At 43.9% G+C, this 27,697-nt stretch overlaps 1 pseudogene across 1 annotated transcript; it reads left to right on the plus strand.

Annotated features, from left to right (window-relative positions):
* On the plus strand, nucleotides 1-27,697 carry LOC311225943 (protocadherin-17-like; annotated as a pseudogene). The gene is made up of 5 exons: nucleotides 1-2,326; nucleotides 2,385-2,569; nucleotides 3,958-4,016; nucleotides 4,205-4,374; nucleotides 27,093-27,697. The product of its transcript is annotated as a protocadherin-17-like (transcript).

Raw genomic sequence — 27,697 nt, forward strand, 5'->3', positions numbered from 1 at the left:
ATGCGTTCCTCTGCTGTGCCCCTTTTCTTTCTCTTGTGGGCTAAAGCCCTGACATTGAAAAATCTCAATTATTCCGTCGCGGAGGAACAGGGACCGGGCACCGTGATAGGAAATATCGCGAAAGACGCCGGGTATGGCGCGTCGGAGAGAGGGAAGAAAAGCAACTTCAGAGTGTTGGAGAATTCCGCCCCACACCTGGTGGAGGTCGACCCCGAGAGCGGACTGGTCTTCACCAAACAAAGGATTGACAGAGAGACGTTATGCAGACGCAACCCAAAGTGCCAACTCTCCTTGGAGGTATTCGCTAATGACAAGGAAATATGCATGATCAAGATTGACATACAGGACATAAACGACAACTCGCCCAGTTTCCCCTCGGATCACATTAACATTGATATTTCGGAGAACGCGGCGGCCGGGACGCGGTTCCCGCTCACAATTGGGCACGATTCCGATTCTGGGGATAACGGAATTAAGACTTACCAGGTGACAAGAGATGATTACAATACGTTTTCTCTGGATTTAAAAATGAGGGGCGACGGTACTGTATATCCAGAGCTGGTCGTTCAAAGGCCATTGGACAGAGAGGACCAGAGCCATCACACCCTCCTCTTAACTGCAATTGATGGAGGGGAGTATCCTAGATCAGGCTCCATGCAAATCAATGTGAGAGTGACTGATTCAAATGACAACAGCCCAGTTTTTGAAAAATCCTCCTATGTGCTAGAAATCGCAGAGAATTCTCCCCCTGGTAAAGTACTGATTAGATTTGAATGCCACAGACCAGGATGAAGGTAGTAACGGACAGGTGGTATATTCTTTCACGGGATACGCGTCGGAGAGAATGCAAGAGTTGTTTTCCATTGACCCCAACACTGGTGTCATCAAGATTCAGGGAGAAATCGACTACGAAGAGAACCCCATCATAGAGTTTGACGTGCAGGCTAAGGACCTCGGGCCCAACCCGATACCAGGACACTGTAAAATTACCGTCAAAGTGCTTGACAAAAATGACAACTGGCCAATGATAAGTTTTGTATCCGTACGCCAGGGAGCCATCAGCGAGGCGGCCCCACCAGAATCTGTCATTGCGCTGGTGAGAGTAACGGATAAGGACTCTGGGAGAAATGGCCAGCTCCAGTGCAGAGTGCTGGGGAATGTGCCATTCAGACTGCAGGAAAACAATGATAATTTCTACACACTGCTTACAGACAGGCCTTTAGACAGAGAGCTGAAAGACGAGTACAATGTGACAATAGTCGCCAGAGACAATGGGATCCCTTCCTTGAACTACACCAAGTCATTTACCGTGAAGATCTTGGACGAGAACGACAACGCGCCTCGCTTCACCAAGACGGTGTACATGCTTCAAGTGCCGGAGAACAACATCCCGGGGGAGTATCTGGGCTCAGTTCTGGCCCACGACCCAGATATAGGCAGAAATGGAACAGTGTCTTACTCCATCTTGCCTTCGCACGTTGGAGATGTCTCTGTGTACACCTATGTGTCTGTGAACCCCACCAACGGAGCCATATACGCTTCCAGATCTTTCAATTATGAGCAAACAAGTTCTTTGAGTTTAAAGTGCAAGCGAAAGACGCGGGGTCTCCTCATATGGAGAGCACCGCCACGGTCAGGGTCAGCATTCTCGACGTCAACGGACAATCTTCCTGTTTATCATTTTACCTCTCCTGCAGAATGACACAGCGGAAATCCCAGTGCCCAGGAACGTAGGGATCGGGTACATCGTAGCCACCGTGAAAAGCGGTGGACCACGACCACGGGGAAAGTGGGTCATTTAACCTACGAGATTTCCGAGGGGGAACGAGGATCACCTGTTTGAAATGGACCCGGTGGGCGGAGAGGGTCAGGACCGCCCACGCCCTGTGGGAGGAAGTCTTCCCCGGTGGTGGAGCTGGTGGTGAAGGTGACGGATCACGGCAAGCCCTCGTTGTCTGCCGTGTGGCTAAGCTGATCATTAAGGCAAACACGGAGGCTCCGGCGGGAGGAGGCTCCAGGGCCAGCGTGGGGAACAGCAGCCTTGGGACGTGTACCTGGCCCCTCATAGTAACCCTCTGCATCATCTCTGTCATGCTTTTAGCCGTCATGACCGCCATTGCTGTGAAGTCCAAGCATCAAGATAAGGAGGCTGGGAATTATAACTGCCGCATGGCTGAATACTCCAGTCCCCCGACGGGGAAGGGCAAGAAGAAGAGGATCAACAAGACTGACATCATGCTGGTGCAAAGCGAGATGGAGGGAGAGGGATTCGGGGAGCAGGATGAATGTGGTCAGCAGCCCGTCTCTCATCACCTCGCCCATCCATGCTGGTGCAAAGCGAGATGGAGGAGAGGGATTCGGGAGCAGGATGAATGGGTCAGCAGCCGTCTCTCATCACCTCGCCCATCTGTTTCGACTACCAGAGCCCCCTGCCCCTCACGCTGCCCAGGTCAGAGGTCATGTACCTCAAAACTACCCCCAACAGCCTGACTGTGCCCAGGGCGGCCTGCCACTCCAGCTTCGCAGGGCTCGGCACAGACACTCCAGTGAACAGGATGCGGTGATACAGGTAGGAGGAAGCATCCTGCATTTTGCATTATCTGCCCCGCTCTTTCTATTCTCCCTTATCTGTACCCTCTCTACTTCTCTATACCAACTGACAACACGGAAGGCATTCATACGATCAATAGGCTTGTCGCCACGCAATCGGACATCCTCATTATTGCTTTTGCTTTCCCCCTATTATGGCACTTACAATGCACCCCTGGAGATATGGCATGATATGTCGCCCGAGTATGCTAATATAGAGTTCGAAATGACCCTGTTGCTGCCTATTCAAAAGGGAGAATGCCCCCCCCCCCTATCTCTCTCTCTCTCTCTCTCTCTCTCTCTCTCTCTCTCTCTCTCTCTCTCTCTCTCTCTCTCTCTCTCTCTCTCTCTCTCTGACTCTCTCTCTCTGCATCTCTAGTGCACACAGAATCAAACCGTTTTTGAAATGAGCCCATTATGAATCTCCTCCAGCAAGACCTTACAGGTGGTCCGCATAATCAGAAAGTCCATTCGGTTAGGACATGCAACAGTGTGAGTCTTGGACACCGCTGCTGTGGCGCTGCCAGGTCTGCTGCTATGGAGTGAAAACAAAAACCCAGTCTGAAACGTGGCATCGGGGCAGGTGTTCGAGCAGCTTGTCTGATCACATTACTGAACAATGGGTGCCAGACCAGCTAGATGCACACAGTATAACCTTACAATCCCATTCCTCGCTCTCCACAAGCTCGGTGGCCAGTGCCGCCGATCCTGATCCAAAGTTGGCACGATAAGGCCATTAATATAGGGTCGCAGCCTCGCAGGCCGTTCTCCTGTATAGACATGACAGGGTTGCTTATACAAGCCCGGCAGGCCAGCATACGAACCTGTCGGTTGTGGGCTCGTGGTCTTATTTAGAACGGGAAGCATGTTCTGTGTTCGGTTGTAAACGATGTGAATATCTAGGACAGTCTCATTTGGAGATGATAGCGCAGATGACAAGGGCTGGCACTGTCACCAGTTGCTAGGGCATGTGGGTGTGATGAACACAAACACGGTATTCTCAAGATAGGGGTGGAGAAGGATGCAGATGACAGTGGCTAATGCATTGCTGCTTTTGCCTTGCCAAGAAATAACATATGGTCGTGATTGAGACGTGTTTCTTATCAGGCCGCCACTGTCGGCAGCTGTTCCTGCCTGAAATGATGTTTTATTAACATGTTAAACATTTCATGCAATGGCTGCTGTATGATTAAAATGTAAAGATATGGAGGGGGGGGGGGGGGGGGGGGGGTGTTGTGCATTCAGATGTTTCTTATTTTTTTCAAATCTCAATCTCATGTTTGTCTGACGGATGCTGTGGAAAACACACGGGAGATATTTTGAGTTTGCCCCCAAATACACACAATTATGTTCCCCTTTCATTTTCAGACGGATAATTTTCCCTCAGAGCCCAATTATGTTGGCAGCAGGCAGCCGTTTGTTCAAAGGTAAGAGCTGTGTAAACCAACAGCTTCCTGGCCACCTGATTTACATTAATATCTCTAATCAAGCAATCTTGACCACGCTCATCAAGGAGGAGAGCCGCCTGTGAGTTATATGCTTTCTCCCCCTCCCTCCTCTCCTCCCCCTCCCCTCCCCTCCCCTCCCCCCCATACCTCCTTCTGCTCTGCTGCAGCTCAACATTTAAGGATGCAGAGCGAGCCAGCCTCAGAGACAGTGGCCATGGTGATAGTGACCAGGCTGATAGTGACCAGGATACTAACAAAGGCTCACACTGCGACACGACTGCCAGGGAGCCCCTCAAGATGAAAGCCGCAGCGGTTAATGGCCAGGCTCTCGAGCAGGGTGAGTGACTTTCTTCTCTCTCCTCTCTCTCTCTCTCTCTCTCTCTCTCTCTCTCTCTCTCTCTCTCTCTCTCTCTCTCTCTCTCTCTCTCTCTCTCTCTCTCTCTCTCCTGTCTTGGCATCTCGTCGAAGATGCCTAAACCTGACACTTGTGCCAGTACCCTTGTTCTCTCTTTATAGCTCATTAAAAATCACAATGCACCTGGGACGTATGTGCCAGTTAACGCCGGCGTTTCTGTTAAAAGGGAATTCCACCACGGGGCCTTTCATGTTTTAATTCGTCAGATACTGTAGACGCCGGTCCTACGATGACAAATGAAAATAACAAACTTAAATATCAAACAACGTCGATCGGTGCTCTAGAAGGGAGATATTCGCAAACATTACTGTGAGCGTTGCGCGGCATTGACGAGGGGAGAGGTACACTTTCTCAAACAACATCCATTTTGACCCGCTCAGACATGGCTTCTTTTAGGGTGGCTAGCCACGTGTGAGCGAGTGAGTGAGTGAGTGAGTGGGCGGGGCGGGCGGGCGGGCGGCGCGGGCGGCGGGCGAGCGAGCGAGCGAGCGAGTGTAGTGAGTGAGTGAGTGAGTGAGTGGGCGAGTGAGTGAGTGAGTGAGTGATTGAGTGTGTGAGTGAGTGAGTGAGTGAGTGAGTGGGTGGGTGGGTGGGTGGGTGGGTGGGTGGGTGGGTGGGCGAGTGAGTGAGTGAGTGAGTGAGTGAGTGAGTGAGTGAGTGTGTGAGTGAGTGAGTGAGTGAGTGAGTGAGTGGGTGGGTGGGTGGGTGGGTGGGTGGGTGGGTGGGTGGGCGAGTGAGTGAGTGAGTGAGTGAGTGAGTGAGGTGGAGTGAGTGAGTGAGTGAGTGAGTGAGTGAGTGAGTGAGTGTGTGAGTGAGTGTGTGAGTGAGTGAGTGAGTGAGTGAGTGAGTGAGTGAGTGAGTGAGTGAGTGGGTGGGTGAGTGAGTGTGAGTGAGTGTGTGAGAGAGTGAGTGAGTGAGTGAGTGAGTGAGTGGGTGGGTGGGTGGGTGGGTGGGTGGGTGGGTGAGTGAGTGGGTGGGTGGTGGGTGGGTGGGTGAGTGAGTGGGTGGGTGGGTGGTGGGTGGGTGGGTGGGTGGGTGAGTGAGTGAGTGGGTGGGTGGGTGGGTGGGTGGGTGAGTGAGTGAGTGAGTGAGTGGGTGGGGGGTGGGTGGGTGGGTGGGTGGGTGGGTGGGTGAGTGAGTGGGTGGGTGGGTGGGTGGGTGGGTGGGTGGGTGGGTGGGTGGGTGAGTGAGTGAGTGAGTGAGTGGGTGGGTGGGTGGGTGAGTGAGTGAGTGAGTGAGTGTGTGAGTGAGAGTGAGTGAGTGAGTGAGTGAGGAGTGAGTGAGTGAGTGAGTGAGTGAGGAGTGAGAAATATTTGAGTTAACATGACGTCAACCTAGTCAAAGCTGGAACGCCAGGAAAACAATTCTAGAGGGAAGACGCTTTGTCCAGCCATGCAGACTGAATGACTTAAACAAAAGTGGTTTTGTGGCAGAATGACCCTTTAACCAGCAGAGTTCCACATTCCTGGTAAAAAAAAGTTAACAGTAGCCATGGTGATTGTTACAGGGGGTACTTAACAAAGGCTCACACGCTGACACACGTCACCCAGGGAGCCCCTCAGGATGAAGCGGCAGCAGTTAATGGCCGCCGGGCTCTTGGGCAGGGTGAGTGGACACTCTCTCCTCCGTCCGCCTGACATCTTGAAGATGTCTTAACCTGACACTTGTTCCAGTAGCTACCTCTGTTCTCTCTTTAACCTATGTATGTGCCAAGCTCACGCACGTGTGCACAGACACACACACACACACACACACACACACACACACACACACACACACACACACACACACACGCACAAGCACACACACACACACACACACACACACACACACACACACACACCACACGCACACACACACACACACACACACACACACACACACACACACACACCTCTCTCTCTCTATAGCAGCAGTGTGTCCATAACGGAGTTTCACCTCTTCCCCGTCGCCATTAAAAAAACCTATGATAGATATTCCACTGGCTTTACTGGTAAAAAGGGATTATCAATATCGTATTACTCAAACAAGATATTAGTTGCAATAAAGGTTCTCCGGCGTAATGAAATCCTGCCGGTAGCTTCACCGGGGGGTTGAGGCACAGTAGCTCAGTGCCACCACTCCATGCCATCACAGAACCCCACGATCCCTGCTGCCAGGAACGACACCAAGGTGTCAAAGTTGGAAGGTAGACGACGGTAGTTAAAGAGGATAAAAGACTCCTCCATCGGTTGAAGGGGGATGGGGGAAAGGGGGGGGGGGGGGGGGAGAAGACGTTCAAAAAGATCCTCACCGTCTGCTTTAGCCATCAAACACACTCATATGCATGGCAAAGTGTACCTCTGTCGCTGTCTCCTTTGATCACGTCATTATTTCAACACAAACCCACTGCAACCATGTCTTGAGTAACGACTGACGGAGACAAGAAAGTGTGGCAGAGAGAGAGACGGGTGCTCCTGGTGGAACATGACACAAAGAAGATTCTTTCCAGTTCTTCTGCGGGAGAAAATATAAAAAGATTATATATATATTATATATATTCTTTTTTCACGGTTAACAATGGGTTGGTGTCATTATAATACAATTTCCGGAAGGAATTGGATACAGGTGGTAGAGGGAAGAGAGGTGGGAAAAAAAAAAAGTGTGTTTTCACTCCACTTATTAAGAAATCTAAAAATTATCCACACTGCCCGGCGTACTGTAATCGTTGATGATTGTGAGTCGGCTAGCGCCATGCAGAGTCACAAACCCCTTCTCAAAACCCCTGACAAGATTGGGTATTTATATATTTATTATATATATATATATATATATATATATATATCTATTGTGTATAACACCGGGAAATTATGATACGTGTGTCACACACAGTCACCCAGGCATCCCAGTCAGGCAGCAGGAGAAGCCTTTTCCTTTGTGGAGAAAGATAATGGGAGGACTTGACTGAAGCGGTGCCGAGAGAGAGAGAGAGAGAGAGAGAGAGAGAGAGAGAGAGAGAGAGAGAGAGAGACAGAGAGAGAGACTCAGCGTCTCTTGGTCATCAGGTCCCTATGCAGCACTTTCCACACCATTTGCATTGCTATGAGCTGTTTGTTTGTGGCAAGCTGAGGAGGGCAGGGATGGGAACACTCGTGGCTGCCAGAGGGAAGTGCAAATCTGTCTGCTTGTTTGTGTGTGTGTGTGTGTGTGCGTGTGGGCGTGCGTATATGTGTGTGCGGCGTGTATGCATGCTGCTAGGGAAGAAGAAAAAAAAACTCTCCATGGGAGGTATAAATTCAATCACAATTTTTCTGTAGCACATTTCTGAATCAGATTCTCCAGCCCCCCCCCCCCGGTTCAAAGACCAATCAAACGGGGAGATATATCGAGAGCAATGTTTTGTATGTGCGGCGCGTGGAACCCGTACACACGCGGCGCCGATGCTCACTTGACTGGGGATGTCAGTTAATTTATAGGCCTGCGTTTGTAAGATAAGAGAAATATACGGAGAACTGGGGCATTGCATTTAATATTAATGGGTTGTGTTAATGCATTTCCCGATGTTCTCTCCTCTTTGCATGTTGGGGGGAAAATGTTGTTAAAAAGCCAAACTAATTGTCAGATTAAATGGGTTCTCTTGGGCTCGGCCGACATTAAACAGTGTCGCTGTCTGCCGGCTATCCGGCCCACAAGTGTGGAGGGTGTCTCTGTCTGCATTGTGTACATTTCACTCTGAACAATGGATTGCATTACTTGGATTGCAATGCAACACAAGTACATATAGAACCCATGGTTCAAGGATCTTTGTTGTGCACTGCCCTGTTCTGAAAATGGCCTCTTCCCTGGTTTAGCCTTGGTTTTTCTTTTACTGAATGTGGGGTTCTCCCAACACTGAGAAAATGTGAAATATGTACATAGTGCTATTTCCGCAGTTCAACTGTGACGAAAACCCTCCCTCTTGATATCTTGCAACCACAATCAACGTAGTTAGCAATGCCTTTTCTGTGTGTGTGTGTGTGTGTGTGTGTGTGTGTGTGTGTGTGTGTGTGTGTGTGTGTGTGTGTGTGTGTGTGTGTGTGTGTGAGTGTGTGTGTGTGTGTGTGTGAAGAGATTTTTTGGTGTGAACAAAATAGTGGCTTGCTTGTAAACCTTCTCTTTTCTGCCTAAAGTTTAACCTAAAATGTGTTTCTGATAAGTTAGATAATCCTATTACAGGATATTGAGTCATATTATGTGATCTGCAACGTCTAGGTTGAGAGTTTGATCTGAATTTAGTTTGACGGTACAGGCTTGCACACATGATTATCGTTTTTGTACGATAAAAGCGGCTTGCTAGTTACAGGCACAGAAACCCATTGAGAACAGGACTGAAGAAGAGTATAGAGTGTTTCCTTCAGCAAAAAAAATCCAAATACATGTTTATGGAACCTCAAAGATCTATTTTAACTTGGGGTGAAATATGGGACCTTTTAAAATCTTGTTTTCAGAAAACAAGTAATTTCCCTTGACCCAGTACAACTTAAAGCAACACTTTAACGACAACAACACCAATTTACTTTGCACATCATTTCACACATATCCCAAGGCTCTAAACAGTTTTGAACACATTCATTTAGTTTGACAGTTCTTGAGAGTTAATGAGTTTGATATGGCCCGCCAGTGATTCAGGACAATTGAGTCCGTGCGTTGTGTTACTTACAGCACCATGAAATGATGCAGATGAAAAAATAGAGCTATGGATTGCAATAGGGATTGCTATTTTTTATTCACATCATTCCACTGAGCAGTAATTAACACAACACAATGATTCAGTGTCCTCTGATGACATCACGGGGGAGAAGATATTCAAACTCATTAGTAACTGTCAAACTAAATTAATGTGTGCAAAACATCATAATTGGGCACAATGCTGGAAATGTGTTGGCCACGACAAAACTATGTCAAAATCTGGCAGAATTTGTGTTGTCTGATCCCTGCATTATCCTAACATTAACCATAATGACTACATGCCTAACCCTTATCCTGAAGTTAACGTAATCCTAAACTTAAGATAACCCTAACCTTAATCCTAAAATAGCTCCATTACCTTGTGAGGCACTGCCCAGTGTTCCACACAAGGATAAAAACAATGACGTGTCCCTTGTGGGGACATTTAGTCCCCAAAACAATAGGAAAACAAGGACAGACATACAGACACAAAATCCACAACTCACACAAAAGCCAAGCGAAAAATTTAATCAACCTCTTTTTTTTTAGAAGAACATTTATTGAGAAAGAATGCCGCCCCCTATGTTGCAGGCTTTTTGACAAGAAAGCACCATTATTTATAATGGAGTGGCCATGGAATTGTGCCCACAAATACCTCAACACAAAGGCCTGTGAATGAACCACCAGAGATCTTCATGTATTCACCTTATCAAACCTCCCAGTTGCCTTTCTGCTTTGATACAGGTAATATATGCACCTGCGCATCTTCCCCGCCTGATCATCCCCCTTGAATATTTATTGTCTGGCATAGAAACCAGATGCACGGTGCCAGACGGTCCGTTGCTAGGCTCTCTGTTTCTATTTATAATGGCCATACAGGTAATTTTTTTTTTATCTTAGAGAGCTCATGTATTTGTTATGTTCAAAGTTGCCCGACATCAGACATTTGGATCAATTTTAAATGGCTGCTTGGAAGGTTTCTATCTACATGGGCCGTACTATATGAAGCAATGGCATGACGCTGTCATTTTAGACCTATTAAAAATGATTATGTCGCGGAACACAGTGGGTAGAAGTGGAAGGATGAGGGTTGCCCTGGCAATGGTAGATAAGCAACACAACCAAAGTAGGGCCTTTCTTGCTACATCTTCGAAAATCGATGATCTCAAAATTATACTTTAGATTTTAATTTTTTTATCTTCGTTTTAGGTAGGATGGGAGGTCTCCACTGAGGTTAGGATTAACACATTCAGCGCCAATAACGAGTACACTCGTTATTGGCCGACAAGCGCTGAGCGCCAATAACGAGTAAACTTGTTTTTAGATCCTTTGATCTTTTTCCTCTGATCCCCGTTCTAAATCATCATCCGGTTCATTCTAGCCGTCCCTGGCTCATTTAACTATGTTGGAATTGCAATGCCGATCGAATATCACCAGGTGGCAGTATCACCTACCTTTTGAACTCGGATAGAAAGGCAACAGGAGTGTCAATGAATGCACCGGACTATCAAGGCTCGCTCTGTGGGGGAGGAGCTCTTCCAAAGCAATCGCTAGCAGATCTGCTCGCCTCAAAACCTATAGTGTCCCGTAAACACGTGTAATTACATATAAACAAGTAATTGCGATCGCCGATGGGATCATTGGAATTCTTTTTTTGGATTACCTTCTGGCTAAGGTAACGACCCCATATGTCTATTTTACCGAACGTGAAACATGTTTATCTAACGATCACAGTGGCTTACTTTACCAGTCCTAAACGAGGCTTTTTCTAACGATCGGATTTTCGGGTAAGACTACCCCCCCCCTTTATGATTTTGTGAAGTTACATATGTACATGTTATATACCTTTGATTTGGGAGTATTTGGGGTTTCAGGGAATCAACCAGAACGATTCAGGCTTATTGCACATAACGCATTTTATCTCGCGATCTATGGAAAAAGACTTTATCTTTTATCTTGGAAATGTGCGATGTTTAGCGTGTAATAAACTACAAACTACAATGTGTAGAAACAAACTCTTTTTTTCCATGTTGGACTACAAGTAGTGTCTGTCAAATGAGCCACACCATTGTCTGCACAGCTATAATACAGAACACACACATAGCTCTGCAAACATCGTGAAACACAGCGGAAATGACCATTTTAAAGGGGAACTATCTTACTATTTCTTTCACTATTGGGCAATTTTACACAATTCCTGTGAGTCTATGGAACACATCTGTAAGGTTCTTTAAAAAAAATTCATTGTTTTGTATTTCTAATCAAGTACTGTAGAGCAGCAGTTTCTGCCCTTCAAGATTCCAAGCTGTGTTTGGCTGGGCTCCGCCCATACTCGCAATGCGCTTTGAGTAACAGTCACCCACTGCACTGCACTGCACTGGCAGATACCTTTTGGGGGAGAGAAGTGGAAGGATGAGGGTTGCCCTGGCAATGGTAGATAAGCAACACAACCAAAGTAGGGCCTTTCTTGCTACATCTTCGAAAATCGATGATCTCAAAATTATACTTTAGATTTTAATTTTTTTATCTTCGTTTTAGGTAGGATGGGAGGTCTCCACTGAGGTTAGGATTAACACATTCAGCGCCAATAACGAGTACACTCGTTATTGGCCGACAAGCGCTGAGCGCCAATAACGAGTAAACTTGTTTTTAGATCCTTTGATCTTTTTCCTCTGATCCCCGTTCTAAATCATCATCCGGTTCATTCTAGCCGTCCCTGGCTCATTTAACTATGTTGGAATTGCAATGCCGATCGAATATCACCAGGTGGCAGTATCACCTACCTTTTGAACTCGGATAGAAAGGCAACAGGAGTGTCAATGAATGCACCGGACTATCAAGGCTCGCTCTGTGGGGGAGGAGCTCTTCCAAAGCAATCGCTAGCAGATCTGCTCGCCTCAAAACCTATAGTGTCCCGTAAACACGTGTAATTACATATAAACAAGTAATTGCGATCGCCGATGGGATCATTGGAATTCTTTTTTTGGATTACCTTCTGGCTAAGGTAACGACCCCATATGTCTATTTTACCGAACGTGAAACATGTTTATCTAACGATCACAGTGGCTTACTTTACCAGTCCTAAACGAGGCTTTTTCTAACGATCGGATTTTCGGGTAAGACTACCCCCCCCCTTTATGATTTTGTGAAGTTACATATGTACATGTTATATACCTTTGATTTGGGAGTATTTGGGGTTTCAGGGAATCAACCAGAACGATTCAGGCTTATTGCACATAACGCATTTTATCTCGCGATCTATGGAAAAAGACTTTATCTTTTATCTTGGAAATGTGCGATGTTTAGCGTGTAATAAACTACAAACTACAATGTGTAGAAACAAACTCTTTTTTTCCATGTTGGACTACAAGTAGTGTCTGTCAAATGAGCCACACCATTGTCTGCACAGCTATAATACAGAACACACACATAGCTCTGCAAACATCGTGAAACACAGCGGAAATGACCATTTTAAAGGGGAACTATCTTACTATTTCTTTCACTATTGGGCAATTTTACACAATTCCTGTGAGTCTATGGAACACATCTGTAAGGTTCTTTAAAAAAAATTCATTGTTTTGTATTTCTAATCAAGTACTGTAGAGCAGCAGTTTCTGCCCTTCAAGATTCCAAGCTGTGTTTGGCTGGGCTCCGCCCATACTCGCAATGCGCTTTGAGTAACAGTCACCCACTGCACTGCACTGCACTGGCAGATACCTTTTGGGGGAGAGAGAGAGATAGAGAGGGACTAATTAATTTCGCCGCGGGGGGCATAATCCCACGGGACAATGCATTGGTAACTTGTTTAAAATGACAATATACCCCTGTGAATATTATTTTTGGATCGGAATACGCGTGTGCACGCTTCGAGCCGCAAGTCTGTGTCTCTCTCTTTTTCTCTCTTTTGGGGAAGTGCAAGTGTCTGCTGTAAGCTTCCGTATTATTTCCACTCGCTCCGTGTTGGTCATTGTTGATTGGGCGGTGGCTACAACCACAGAGGGGGCTGAGATATGCAGATCAGCAGCACCTACTTACGTCAGGGAGCGAGTCAATTCTGAATGGCTTGGTTCAGTGGGGGAGGTTCTTGTCTGAGCTGAACTGAAGAAACGGGACTAGCTAGAGATTTCACATCTAGTCAGTGTTGGTGTAGTAAATTACTATATCGTGAACATCGAGTATAAAGTATGTTGTCACGTTGCGGCTGAGATGAGACTTGCTTTAGCGCAGAGCTTTCCTCTCATTTCATTATAGACACAGACCAGCGCGGACCTTCAATGACATGCAATTGTAATTTCATTAAACACAGACCAGCGCGGACCTTCAATGACATTCAATTTAATTGACGCGAGCAATGGGCTAACGTTAGCTGCTAACTAAGTTATCCCATAACTAGGCTAACTAGCGTTAGCCGCTAACCCTGGAAACGCTCAAAACGGACTCCACCACGACACCAGTTCCATTCATGAGGAAAGGGGGTGGGTTATATTGACGAGGCTTGACAACAGAGGTTCAAAGATAACTTCATATTTATTGGTTATTCATTTATTTATATCGGGCATCCAGTTTCCATCACCGTGTGTTCAACTGTTCCATGTGTTGACGTTTGAGTGTGACATCATCACAGCTTATACGCTCAAAACGCAAGCCTAAAACAAAACTGGGGGGGGGGGGGGGGGGGGGCTGTCTCTCCCTCTCTCTCTTAGCCATTATCCCTTTGTGTGTGATTATTATTTTGTGTATGTATATATATATATTAGTGCTGTCAGTTTATCGCATTAATTAGATTAATTAATTACATTATCGCATTATGAAGATTAACTCAAAATTTATTTAAAAAAAAAAATATATATATATATATATATTTTTTTTTTATTTAAATATTTTTTTATCTCATTCATTACATAAGAACATAGAATACACATTTACAGATTTCTTTTTAAATATGGTCCATTTGCATGTTCTTGGTATCTGATTCTGGGGACATCTATGGATCTCAGGGAATGTATTCCAAGTGTCAGAAATACTGCGTCTGTTACTAGGCTTGAGTAAATTGTAATGAACCAAATGAGAATATCAATACATTTTTTTTTATCCTTGACTGTGAATAACACCATGCTAAAATTGACCAGACCTGAAAAATCTAAGCAAATGAATAAATGGAAGATGATTAAACAGAAGGTTTTGTAGATACAGTACTGAATTCTGCCATCCGGACACATGCAATTTGAAATATGATTATAGAATATAGAATATCAGGCCTAAAATGGTTATGCGATTAAAATGCGATTAATTAGATTAATTAATTACAAATCGTGTAATTAATTAGATTAAATGTTTTAATCGCCTGACAGCACTAATACATATATATATGTGTGTGTGTGTGTGTGTGTGTGTGTGTGTGTGTGTGTGTGTGTGTGTGTGTGTGTGTGCGTGCGTGCGTGCGTGCGTGCGTGCGTGCGTGCGTGCGTGCGTGCGTGTGTGTGTGTGTGTGTGTTTGGCTAAAGTGGATAGAAAACACAGTACTGTGCAAAACTCTTTAGGCACCCAAGAGTTTTTATATAAATTGTCTTAGATGTAAATAAAAAAATGAATTAATGTGTCAGCAGACTACTCTTAGTACATTTTCATTTAACCATGGTTTAATAATGCAAACATGTTGCAGGGACTATTATAATAACTATTATAATCATCATATTGGCGTGACTGTATGCATCAAAAGGTTAAATCAAGCATTTTTAAGTGCTTTAGAGGAAATGTCAAAATATCGTGATATATATCGTGTATCGTGATATTGCCAAAAAATATCGCAATATCATTTAGAGGCCATATCGCCCAGCCCGCGATGTATCGCGGCTTGTGTGAGATGTAGTAAATTACTATATCGTGAACATCGAGTATATGTTGTCACGTCGCGGCTGATATGAGACTTGCTTTAGTGCAGAGCGATCCTCTCATTTCATTATAGACAGACCAGCCCGGACCTTAAATTACATGCAATTATAATTTCATTACACAGACCAGCGCGGACCTTCAATGACATGCAATATAATTGACGCGAGCAATGGGCTAACGTTAGCTGCTAAGTTAAACCATAAATAGGCTAAGCTAACTAGCGTTAGCTCTTAGCTGCTAACCCTGGAAGCGTTCAAAGTGGACTCCACGACACTAGTTCCATTCGTGAGAAAAGGGGGTGGGTTATATTGACGACGCTTGACAACAGAGGTTTAAAGATAACTTCATATTGGTTATTCGTTTCTTGCATCTAGTTTCAATCTCCGTGTGTTCAACTTCCTGTGTTTACATTCGAGTGTGACATCATCGCCTACGGCAGCTTATACGCTCAAAGCGCAAACGCGCTCTCTCTCTCTCGCTCTCTCTCTCGCTCTCGCTCTCTCTCTCTCTCTCTCTCTCTCTCTCTCTATCTCTCTCTCTCTCTCTCTCTCTCTCTCTCTACATTCAATGATTTAAAGTAGCCAAACGTTACAGTATAAATACTAACTGGATAGTTGATGATATAAACATTTCATTTCATTATCTGAAATATTCTAAAATCATTAAGTCTGCTATAAGCCATTATCCCTTTGTGTGTGATTATTATTTTCTCACAGTAGTGTGTATATATATATATATATATATATATATATATGTGTGTGTGTGTGTGTGTGTGTGTGTGTTTAGCTAAAGTGGATAGATAACACAGTACTGTGCAAAAGTCTTAGGCACCCAATCGTTTTTATATAAATTGTCTTAGATGTAAATAATTTTTTTTATTAGTGTGTCAGTAGACTACTCTTAGTACATTTTCATTTAATAATTTTTTAAAGCATCTTCATGGTTTAATAATGCAAATATATTTTGCAGGGACTTATTATAATCATATTGGCGTGACTGTATGCATCAAAGGGTTAAATCAAGCATTTTTAAGTGCTTTAGAGGAAATGTCAAAATATCGCGATATATATCGTGTATCGTGATATGGCCAAAAAAATATCGCGATATAATTTAGAGGCCATATCGCCCAGCCCTAGCCCTAGGTACAACCCTACATTGCTAGAAAACAATGCAAACCACAGGAAAAGGCCATTTATAAGATAGTTCCCTTTTAAGCTGGCCTTCTAGCGGCAGAGATGGGGATATAGCGTGGCGCTGAAAGTGTTAAGGTAATGGTGAGGTTAAGTAGGTGAAAAGTATGATGACTGCCAGTGTTGCAGCTTGGCCAAAAAGCTTTTCAAACAATTATGTTGCTAGGGAACAGTTTGGACCCAGATGTATTTCTTGTCAACTGTTGTATTGTGCAACATTGCAACAGGAAATAAACTTGGGTAATCTTTTATGTTATTGTTGTCACTTTGAAACTGTCTACTCTATACTATACTGATTTTATACACTTAACACATTGGCGGCCACTGGGATGAGTCTAATTAATCTCCAGAGGACCGGGAAATGTAAACAGACGTGGGGCTGTTTGTAGAGCTAAATCTATACTTTATAGTATTGCTATCTGTCCATTCTCATTGTCAGTTGAGTCCATAAACCGTCCCTTCAAAATGGCTTAAAGGAAAAAAAAATTCATCAATACATTCTCATTGTATAGCGCCGTGAATATAAGCGTTATACGGGATTTGGTCTAGTATATTTTCTGGAAGGCTAGATATAGGGCTAATAGCTGCTAACGTTATATCCAATGACATTTCCGTTTTACAGATGCTACAGTTAAAACTCAAACTGCATATGATCGGCACGATCCTCAAGCATGTATCCATGAAAGGGGGGGGCGGGGGACGTTGTTTCTTATTATTGATTACCAATAACCGTGTTCGTCTAACTAGCCACATAGGCCGATCGGATGGATGGCTATCAAAACAAGGCCCAATCGGGATGTACTTTACGTGAAAAAGATCTTACCATGGGCCGGTGGGATGCCCCCCAGCATTTCCCCGTTTCGATCGCCATCTGGTAGATCGATATGTCCATTGGCTGATGATAAATCCCCTTATTGCATAGTGAAATCTGCGATGCAAAACATAATCCAAGCTACAGGCTGCAGACCCAGAATCGAGCTAACATAAAACTCCATTGAAAGTAAAAAAAAAAGTGTCCACCGTTCAGCCACAGGGCACACTGTAGAGGTGGACGGTATAAACGGTATACGTATAAACGGTATGAATTTGCTCTACGGTATGGATTTTGACTATACCTTGTAACCGGTAGAGCAGCTCTAAAATAGCAATGACGTCATGTAACCACAGCGCAACTATTTCACTGCATTTGCCCCTAAAAATAGATAGAATTAGTCATAGATAATAGATATGTGCAAACTGGAAAAAGTTATTTGGAGGCTTCGCGCAGTGGGCGTGTCAACACGCAATTGTCATTTCATAATAAACACATATCACTGCGGCGCACAGCAAGTTTCAATTTCAGTTCCTGGCATTTTTAACCAGTGGAGAAAGGGAAGAGATTTCCCTATCGTTTTTCTTATATGAATTATTCTACGTTAATAAAACATACCTGGTGATCAACTACAGTTTGCTGTGAACATTATGATATGTGTGTCGTGTTCTGATAATGACGGCTGGGCAGCGGGAGCTGGAAGCTGGATTTTGCGAGAAGCATATGCAGCTGCAGAGCCGCAGAGTAGGGGCGCTTTCAGGTCCGGTCACAGGCCCGCTCAACAGCGCCCCCCAACCAACGGCTGAATTGCCAATGGCTGAATTGGAGTATTGCACTGTGTATTGCATTTTAGACCATACCGTCCACCCCTAGCACACTGCATTATCGCGATAGCGCCCCTAAGAGGATCTGGCCGGTATTGCACCTTCTCGAATTCAAAGAGTAGGGTAAATCTGCAGTGCCGCTCGGCGACCTTGAATAGGTTATTAAAATGGAATAAAAGCAATAACAACTTGCCACGGATATATCCATGCTTCTGTCCACTACGGGTGGAATCGAAACACGGAGATATCCGTTGTTTGTCCCCATTGTGTTAACACATTGTCCATACATAACTGAACCTTCCCCCCATCTTGAACACAAGGCAGTATATAAAATAATGAAAATAAATAAATAGCTAGTAATGAAGTAAAACATTTAAAAAAAAGAAAAGTAAATAAAATAAGAATACAATCACAGACATAGAATGTACAGAATGTAGTTATGTTTACTGTAACTTCCCACTACCAATGGATTCTCGAACATGTTTGTAAGTATCTTCGTAAATAGAACTTCGTAAGAACAAACTTACAAAAGATCTCTGCCGGATTCCTGAACATGTGAAAAGGTGTTCTCAGCTGCACCCATTCTTAAATTGAAAGCGCATTCTTGTACACCTGAATTTGCATTACATAAGGCCATGCCACCACAGCACCGTGTGCAAAAAAATTCAACAGGTAGAGCGAAAGCAATTTGTGAGCAATTTGTGACAGATCAAAATTTGATTAGATTAGATTCAAATGTATTGTCATTATACAGCAGAAGTACAATACAACAGAAATAAGTTTGGCATCTAACCAGAGTACAAATGTAACAGTAAAGTGCAATAGTAACATACAATGCACAGGTGATTAAACTTGATATAAAATATATATAAATACTACTGAGTAATAGTGCTCATGTATGTACAGAGTTGTAGTATTAGATTAGATACAGGTATAAAGACCCTATAGTAGTAAGTCATACTGGCCAGCAGCGTAACTAATAAGAGTGGGTAAGGGATATGTACAGATATATAGTATCTAAAGATATGTAAAAGGGATTATATGCAGGTATGCAGACAGGTGTGGATATATATACGGTAATAATAAATAATAATAATAAATAAATATACGTATATGTATTAGGGCTGTCTTAAATACTTCGAAGCTTCGAAGCTTCGTTCGATGGGAAAATAAAATTAGAATATATAAAAAAAAAAATTTGTTGCAAAATCAACTCTGCCTCTCTTTGTTAACTACAACAAGCAATGCTGTTTGTTATTTAAGATGAGGTCGGACTCTGCACTGACAGATTTGTATTCATTGTGCTGCTTTTATAAAGCCTCAAATGACGGCTTACAATATTTCATGAAAGCAAAGTGTTTCGTTTGTCTAAGATTTTAAAAGGTTTAAACTTTACAGCACTGACGAAGTTGAAAAAAGTGCTGTACAAGTCCCACAACATAAAAAAAGTAATACATTTCTTTTCTAAGTAATAATTTTTATCTTTTTTTTTATCTCGAAGCTTCGAATTAAAATCGAATCTCGGCCCCGAAGCTTCGAACGCCAAAAGAAAATTCGAAAGTCAGCCCTAATATGTATATATAGTATATACATGGTGTATGGCTTGTTCAAGGTGCACACCCACAGAGCTGTTCTGTAAGATGTAGGAGTCATGTACACTTCCTGGGAAGCGTGAGACCACGTAGAGCAGGTGGTTCTGGGCGTCGCAGATGATTTGAAGGTTGATGGAATGAATGGTATTGCTTTCTGTTGAGATAGGGAAAACGCATTTGGGGAGGGTGCCTTGATGTGCACATACCCAAGGTGGATAGTACCTGGGTTGGTGGCACAGGGTTTGAGCATCTGGTCCGGCTCCTCAGTGCTGGCTCCAGGATATTGCACAGGTCTTGGTAGCCGGAAGTGTCCCACTGCACTAGGTACTCATCGCTCTCTACAAATAGGTCTGCATTGTCGCGGTACTTGTACTTCCTCCTCCTCAGTGCACAATCAGTGATATCTTCCAGCAGCAGTAGATATATATATATTTTTATGGAATCCGTTAATCCTGTGTGTCGTCATTTGTGTGGGTTCAAATTGTGAACTGTAAGATGAGCAGTGGAATGTTTCTCCAATAAATAATAACAATAGAAAACAAGACGGTATATGGAATATCAATACGAAATGGCAAATATATAGCCTACATGAAAGGAATGGGATGTGCTGAGAGCAGAATCCTGTGCTACGAACGAATGCCCGAAAATAAACCGCTCGAGCATGCCAAAATCAGCCTGAGAAGTTTGTAAGTGGAGTTACCAAGAAATGTGTTTGTAACTTTCTCGTAAGTCCGTTCGAGAATGAGGACCAATATGTCTCTTCAATGTCACAAATTGTTCTCAAATATAGTTTTTCCTTCTGAGAGAAGCAGAAAGGAGGGGTGGTGGGTCAGATGCACTAGGGCACACAGCTGTATTCTGTGGTAAAGATGGCTTCAAAGCGTCCCAAAATTGTGAGACGCAGGATCTATGTTGCAGCTTTGCCATTTCAAACTGTCACCGTTTTGCTTGGTTCCTTTTGATGTATGATGCATTTTTTTAACTCAAAGGCACTGTTCTCTCCATCGTTACTATGACAAACATGGAACTGGACTGGTCTCCATTACGTCTGATAATGTGTTATTCCGCAATATATAATGGCATACGAAGAAGTCCCAATATACAGCACAGGGATTATCTTTTTGGGTGCCTGTGATATTAATTACGGCTGTAATCTGCTTTAACTAACCACAATAGAGGGTTGCTGCAACCATGCACTTGGATGACCAACACCACTTAACATAACCTGAAGGCTGTTTTACCACCATGGGGCTATTTATATCTGGGCCCTAATTAGATACTGTAGTCTGTAGGTATAAAATGTGTTTATTTTTCTTTTGTAATTGAAAGAGGAAAAAAAGCCTTCAGTTATGTTAAGTGAATGTTGGTCCTCCAATTGCTGGTTCCCGGCTGTACGTGTACCGCTACGCTCCACTCGCTTCATATCACAGCCGGGCAATTGAAAATAGACTGAATTCAACTTTTGATCTCCCAGGCGACTGTACGTCATGTAATTTAGTTTTGCTTAGTCAGAAGCATTTTATATTACCGGAACATAAAATGCAGGCCACTTTACAGTATTTGTCAGACAGTGACACTCACCCCCGGAATTGTTGAAATGGTCCAACTCCTCAAAATGTAAGTGAATCTGTCTACTGGTGGCTGACATCTTGATTAAAATTCATTTTCACTTCAAGTCGCTTTTGATTCAACATGTCAGTGCCCAGAAGACCGACTCTGCATTGACATTTTGAGAAGTTGGACCATTTCAACAACTTTGGGATGAGTGTTTCACAAATAAGTGGCATGAGAGTTGATTTCAGTTCATTGTTCAATGTTCATTTGCCCGGTTGTGAGCAAGCAAAGCATAGCGGTACATATACAGCTGTGATATGAAGTGAGCAAAGCATAGTGATACATATACAGCTGTGATATGAAGCAAGCAAAGCATAGTGATACATATTTCATTTCATTTCAACCTTTATTTAAAATCGTAAGCATCTGAGGTTTCCCTCATTTACAGAAACGACGATTGTACAGTACATAATAAAAAACAATATTCACAGAAATTTAAACACCAGAGTAAAATTTTTTAAATGTTTCAAAATAATTTAAAAAGATCAACTAAAACAGTTACAGGTAGTCACACAATGGTCTGAAATCATACGTTTAAACATTCCAAGGGAAGGGAGAACCTCCAATTTCAGCATGAGTTGAAGGACATTCCATGAGTTAGAGGCATCAAAGGAAAAGGCTGACTTCCCTAGCTCAGAGCAAATTTGAGGAACCCTAAGAACCATCCAGTCATTCGATCGAGTTTAATAGGTTCCAATATTCCAATCTAACAGTGAGGAGATATAAACAGGTTGTTTACCAATAAGGGCTTTAAAAAATAAATAAATACCAGTGTTTGTTGCGCCTTTCTGCAAGAGAAGGCCAACCCACCCTATCATACAGGACACAATGGTGAGTATCACATCTGTCACCAGTTATAAATCTGATAGCTGAGTGATATGCAGAATCCAGAGGTTTAAGAGTTGATGCCGCAGCATGCCTATAAATTACCATAGTCCAAAACTGATAAGAAGACTGATTCCACTATTCTTTTTCTACTAAATAGAGGAAAATTGGATCTGTTTCTGTACAGGAAACCAATTTTCTGTCGCAGTTTAGAGGCAAGATTGTCCACATGGAACTTAAATGTTAATTTCTCGTCAAGCCACAGGCCAAGATATTTATACTCAGTGACTCTCTCTATACAAGAGCCACTGACAGTAGATATCCTCACATAATCAAAGTTAATATTCCTTGCTCTTGAAAACAACATAAACTTTGTCTTACTAACATTAAGAACCAATTTAAGACTAGTAAGGGCATATACAGCTGTGATATGAAGCAAGCAATCAATATTGCAATTGTATATCAATTGAGTGTCACGACAATGCCAGCAACTTGCAATGGGCCTGGTCTACAAGATACACTACACAACCAAGGTACCCATGTACATGTCAAAATACTTCCCAAAGGTCAGTGAATACCACGATCACAACACCAGAGGGAGCTCCACAAATCATGTTAAACCCAGATTCGGCTCAAACAAGGGACTAAACACGTTTCGCAATTATGCCACATCAATGTGGAACGCCCTACCCAAAGCTGTAAAGGAATGTGAATCACTACCGACTTTCAAAACCACTCTCAAAGAACACCTACAGGAGACTGCAATTCGAAACTGGCCCCTGTAAATGTCCCAACCCAACCCCCTCCAATGTACACTAAATTACGAAGTATGGTTCTGTCAATATTCAGTTTTGCTTGTACAGTTGTACAGTGTCCCCCACCCACCCCTCCTACCCAACCCCTATTCCCCCCACACACCCAACCACCTCCAATGTACAGTCCCCCCCCCCCCACACCCATCCACCCAACCCCACCCCACCTATCCAACCTCCTCCAATGTACAGTTTCTACGTCAAATGTATATACTCTCTTTTCTGGACTCTTTTTGTATCACAAACAGTACTGTATTTGCAAATCTGGGATGTCATAAATGTATAGATGTAGCAGTATCTGTATGTCGTGTATGTCATATATATGTTATGATGAATTGAAAATGGGGGACCCTGATGTAAACAAGACTAAAGTCTTTCTCTGGTCTGCATCCCCTTAACAATTGTATGTATTTGAGCTGTACTGTACTGTACCCATTCTGCAATCTGTTAATACAGTTTTCAATCAATCAATCAATCAATCAATCAATCAATCAATCAATCAATCAATCAATCAATCAATCAATCAAACCTTACTCAAATATCCCTCCTACTACTGAAGAAGAGGCCTTCATTTCAACTTAATATAATAGTATGCCACGTTTTGTACCATATTTAAGACAGCATATTGTTGTTGCATGTTGAACCAAATTGTAAGTTGTGTGCTTTTACAGTTCCACCCCCCCCCCCCCCCCCCCACACACACACACGCGCGCGCGCGCGCGCACACGCACACACACTACACACTACACACACACACACACACACACACACACACACACACACACACACACACACACACACACACACACACACACACTAGGTAGCACCAGCTAGAACTTGTGAGGCGTGAGCCACTTGGCATCATAGCTGAATGGTTTGCTATTAGAATCAGTGATAAGTGATAAATACAATCTCTACTGGGTTACTGTGTTAGGGGAAATGGCCTAGAATTATTCAAATAATGAAATAAAATGCAAAAAGAATTCCATGCTTTTATTAATTGTCAGTGCAATCATTGGACTTTTTTTTATTATTATTTACAACTGCACACAGGGCGTTACTGGTTTGGACCTTAACTCATTACTAAGACAAGTAGCAATCAATGAGCAAATATATTATGGGTGGTGCTCCATTCCCCAGCTGGGTAGCTCGGTATCATAGTCGACTAGTTTGCTATTAAAATTATAGATTGGCAAATAAAATCTCTACTTAATTATTGTGTTGGGGAGGGTAATGGCCAAGAATTATTATAGAAATAATGATATTAAATGCAGAAATAATTTCACGCTTTATTAATTGTGAGTGCAATGCTGGGACTTTGTGTGATTTACAACTGCACAGGGACTCACATAAATATGAAGCCATTACTTGTGACTAATATGTGTGGTGGTACTATTTTATATAGTAAATCTGAACATGGTAATATAACATGTGCCATTCGGTGGGTGCTTTTTTATGCCAAAAGGTCTGTCGATGTATACATTTTTAGTAGCCTACGGCTGGCCCTGATGGGAATCGAAATCCTAACTCTGGCAGTGTTTGTGCCATTGAGCTACACAGGGCCTGGAAATGTAACAGTAGCTATTTTAATTAATAGACAGGTTTCTCGTCCACGTCAGACTCTGTGGGCGAATTCACAAAGGGATTGCACGGCTTTTTCTGAGGCAATGCCTGTGCAAATAGCTCCAAAACACACCTTGCTATTCACAAAGCTCACGCAAAGGGTGAAATACGGTGCTAACTGCGTTGCCATCAGCATTGCGTCTGTGCTATTTGCGGGTATTTAAATGAGGTAATATGGGAGGAACATGTGCCCCTTTCTATGCGAATGAGCCTCATTGCAAAAACACTCCAATTCACAAAGATCGGCGCTAATTGCCACGCGCAATTAAAGTGATGCTATTTATGTCTTCAGAGGTGGTAACTAAGCGCATTAGTGGCCAGCGTCTCCGGTGATCCATTGGGTTAGGTAATAATCACAATAAACAGAATAGAACCTGCACACTCATATGCTCCAGAATAAACTTTAAATGTATAACGTTTCGTCAGGTTGTGAGAACTGGAGTCTGGAGCACAGCCCAATTGCTGAATACACGAGAAGAGAAAGGGAGCGGTTTCAAGGGTGTTTAATGGAATTGAGCAACACAGGAATTGGGGGGGGAAATAGAACGGGGTTAATGTTCTGTCCTGTGGCTGCCACGGCGGCAGTGAGCGAGCAAGCGGTCCTGGTGCTTGTCGGGGGAGCTGCTGGGGGGGCAGCGGGTGAATAGGGGTTCCTCTCGGGAACAGGTGACGTCCAGACAGGGACGCTGGAGCTGCTGGGTGGCAGCGGGAGATAGGTGTTCCTCTCGGGAACAGGTGACGTCCAGACAGGGACGGCGGTCCTTTGGGGCACAGGAGAGAAACGGGTTAGAGTAAGCCAATACACGGAGGGTATCTAGCAGTAGAGCTTGTGGCAGAGACGTCGTACCTGGGCAGTGGTAATTAATACCACGACCGCTTCTGGTCAGCGTCGAGGTGTAGAAATAGTCCCCTCATCAGGGGAGGATAGGGTGCAGCTGGGGAGAGTGGGGTGCTTGCCCGTGTGTGAATTAGGGGGATGGAATACAGCTGGGTGAATGAGGGTGAAGGAAGGGGTGACTAAAGAAAGAGAGGATGATGAGGAGTGCGCAGTGGATAGAGAGGGGGATGAAGAGGAGCGTGTGGAGGACGTGAGGGGAAAAGGAGGGGGAGTGAAGTAGGCCCGTGCTGTGATTATGACACAGGTCCATGAGGAGTAGACACTGGAAACATCGTCAATGAAAAGTTTATTCTGGAGTATGCAGGTTCTATTCTCTTAACTAAACATCAAATACAACTTAATTAAACGATTTGGTACCATCTGGGTGGGAAAATTCTAGATGTGATTTTTGTATTCCTATACATCCCTCGATTGTGTTTTGATATGAGACAGTTTGGTTTTGTAGCTTATTAGTGCTTAATGAAAACGGAGTTTTTTCGCAAAATAAGTCTCCTGCCATAGTCGACCTTCATATGCTGAACTATATGGTAACTTTTGCGCACCTACTGCATAATACCTCTGCAACAATGAGGCATTCACCTGTAGGGGGTAGGTGCACGAAAATGACCATATAGCTCAGCATAGGAAGGTCCAATCGACTCATGGTTTATCCCTACGTGTTTAGGAGACTCGGGTGCATAAAAATGTGATCATGGTCATGTCTCTAGTACCCCCACAACCCGACATACGAGTGAATCTATGAAGGGGAGCAAGATATGGCAGGAGACTTATTTTGAGAAAACTCTGTCTTCGTTAACCACTAATAAGCTACAAAACCAAACTGTCTATCATATCAAAACACAATCCAGGGATGTACTGTATAGGAATAAAAAATATCACATTTAGAATTTGCCCACCCAATTGGTAAGGCCCAAGGACTAGAAGAGCTACAGTATTGATTCGTCAGGACTTCCAATTCACGATCAGATAATTGAAGCTTCTGTTTTCTGTATGCCATTGTCCTAAATTGCTGCTCCGGACCGCGAGCCAACTGCGCTGCCAGATATCAGGAGCAAATTGCACACCGTATCGGCATTTTTACGCTAGTATATCATCCACGCAATATCTTTAGTGAATAGGTTGCAAAGACGGAGCAAATAGCGGGCGCAAAACACACGCAGTTAAGGGTGCTATTAGCGGGCGCAATCCATTCTTTGTGAATTCGCCCCACACGCATCAAGGAGGACAAAAAGGAATGTAATCCTGGTCAGAACAACAGGGCAGAATACAATGTATTTGAATTTGTTAGCCATTCTAGCGATTTAAACAAAAAAATTTAAAAAGTGAAAGACTCACTCTCACAACTATGCTGATTTGACAAAATTACATCCAGCCATTTTCATTATTTCTCCATAGAGCCTCGTTGTACTTCTTTTGCGGTGCAGCTCACGCAAGTAGGGGGCAATTCAGTCACATGATTCTGCTGTAATTGCTGATTGGCTCAAACACAGTATGTTTATAAATAAGAAACCCGTCTATATAATGATTTGTGGATCCCAATGTAGAAAAGAATACTGTATAGGCGGTTTCATCTTGACAACAGAAACATTCTAAAATCTAAATGGACCCAAGTTTATTTCCTCTTGCAGTGTTTGTTAATATCAAAGCTAACAGGAAATAAACTAGGGTTCAAGCTTTTCCTTAGCAACACAATTCCAATGAAACCGTCTCTACAACAGAAGGGCTTTAATTCCTTGAATTATACCGTTACCTTCATTTGCTCCTAACGCAAAAAACTCAGTAGTAATATTATATACTATATTAGGCCTGTGTAAGTTGTGTCCCCTTACCCTGTGACAGTCCACTGACAACATTGTAACTGTTTTTTTTGTAGGGCAAGACAAATCAGCCCACTGCACCGATGAATGTCGCACACTGGGACATTCTGACAGATGCTGGATGCCAAAGTTACGGGTAGGAAGCCAAGCGGACAGCGCCGATAATCGCACCAACCTTTTCATCCCTGTGGGAATGGAGGCCATGGTGGAGACAGAGATTTATGGCACCATCAGCCGGGGCAGCAGCAGAAAAACCCTCGGCACGTTCGGAAAAGAGCAACAGCGGGACGGCCCGATCCTAGTGGCCAACGTCAAGCCCTACTTGAAATCCCAGCGTGCCCTCAGCCCGCCACTGCAGGAGAGCCTGTCCGCGTCCGGCAGCCCCACCAAGGTGAGCACGCCGGCGGACTCGCCCCCCGGCAAAGAGCCCGGCGGAGAGGGGAGGGAGGTGGGGTCGGACAACAGCAGTGCCTACGGTCCTCCGGATGGCCAGTGCTCACCGCCTCACACGGAACTGGAGGAGCCCCCCCCCTACCTGACCTGCGAGCTCAGGCCCAAGTCCCTCTCCAGCAGCCTCATTCACAGCTCTGTCATTAGCCAGGAGTGCGGCAGTGGTGGGGGGGAGTGCGGCGCTCTCGACCCACGAGACTCTGGGAACTGA

The sequence above is a fragment of the Notolepis coatsorum genome (genome assembly GCF_963971535.1).
Source record: "Notolepis coatsorum genome assembly, chromosome: 3".
Taxonomy (NCBI): Eukaryota; Metazoa; Chordata; class Actinopteri; order Aulopiformes; family Paralepididae; genus Notolepis; species Notolepis coatsorum.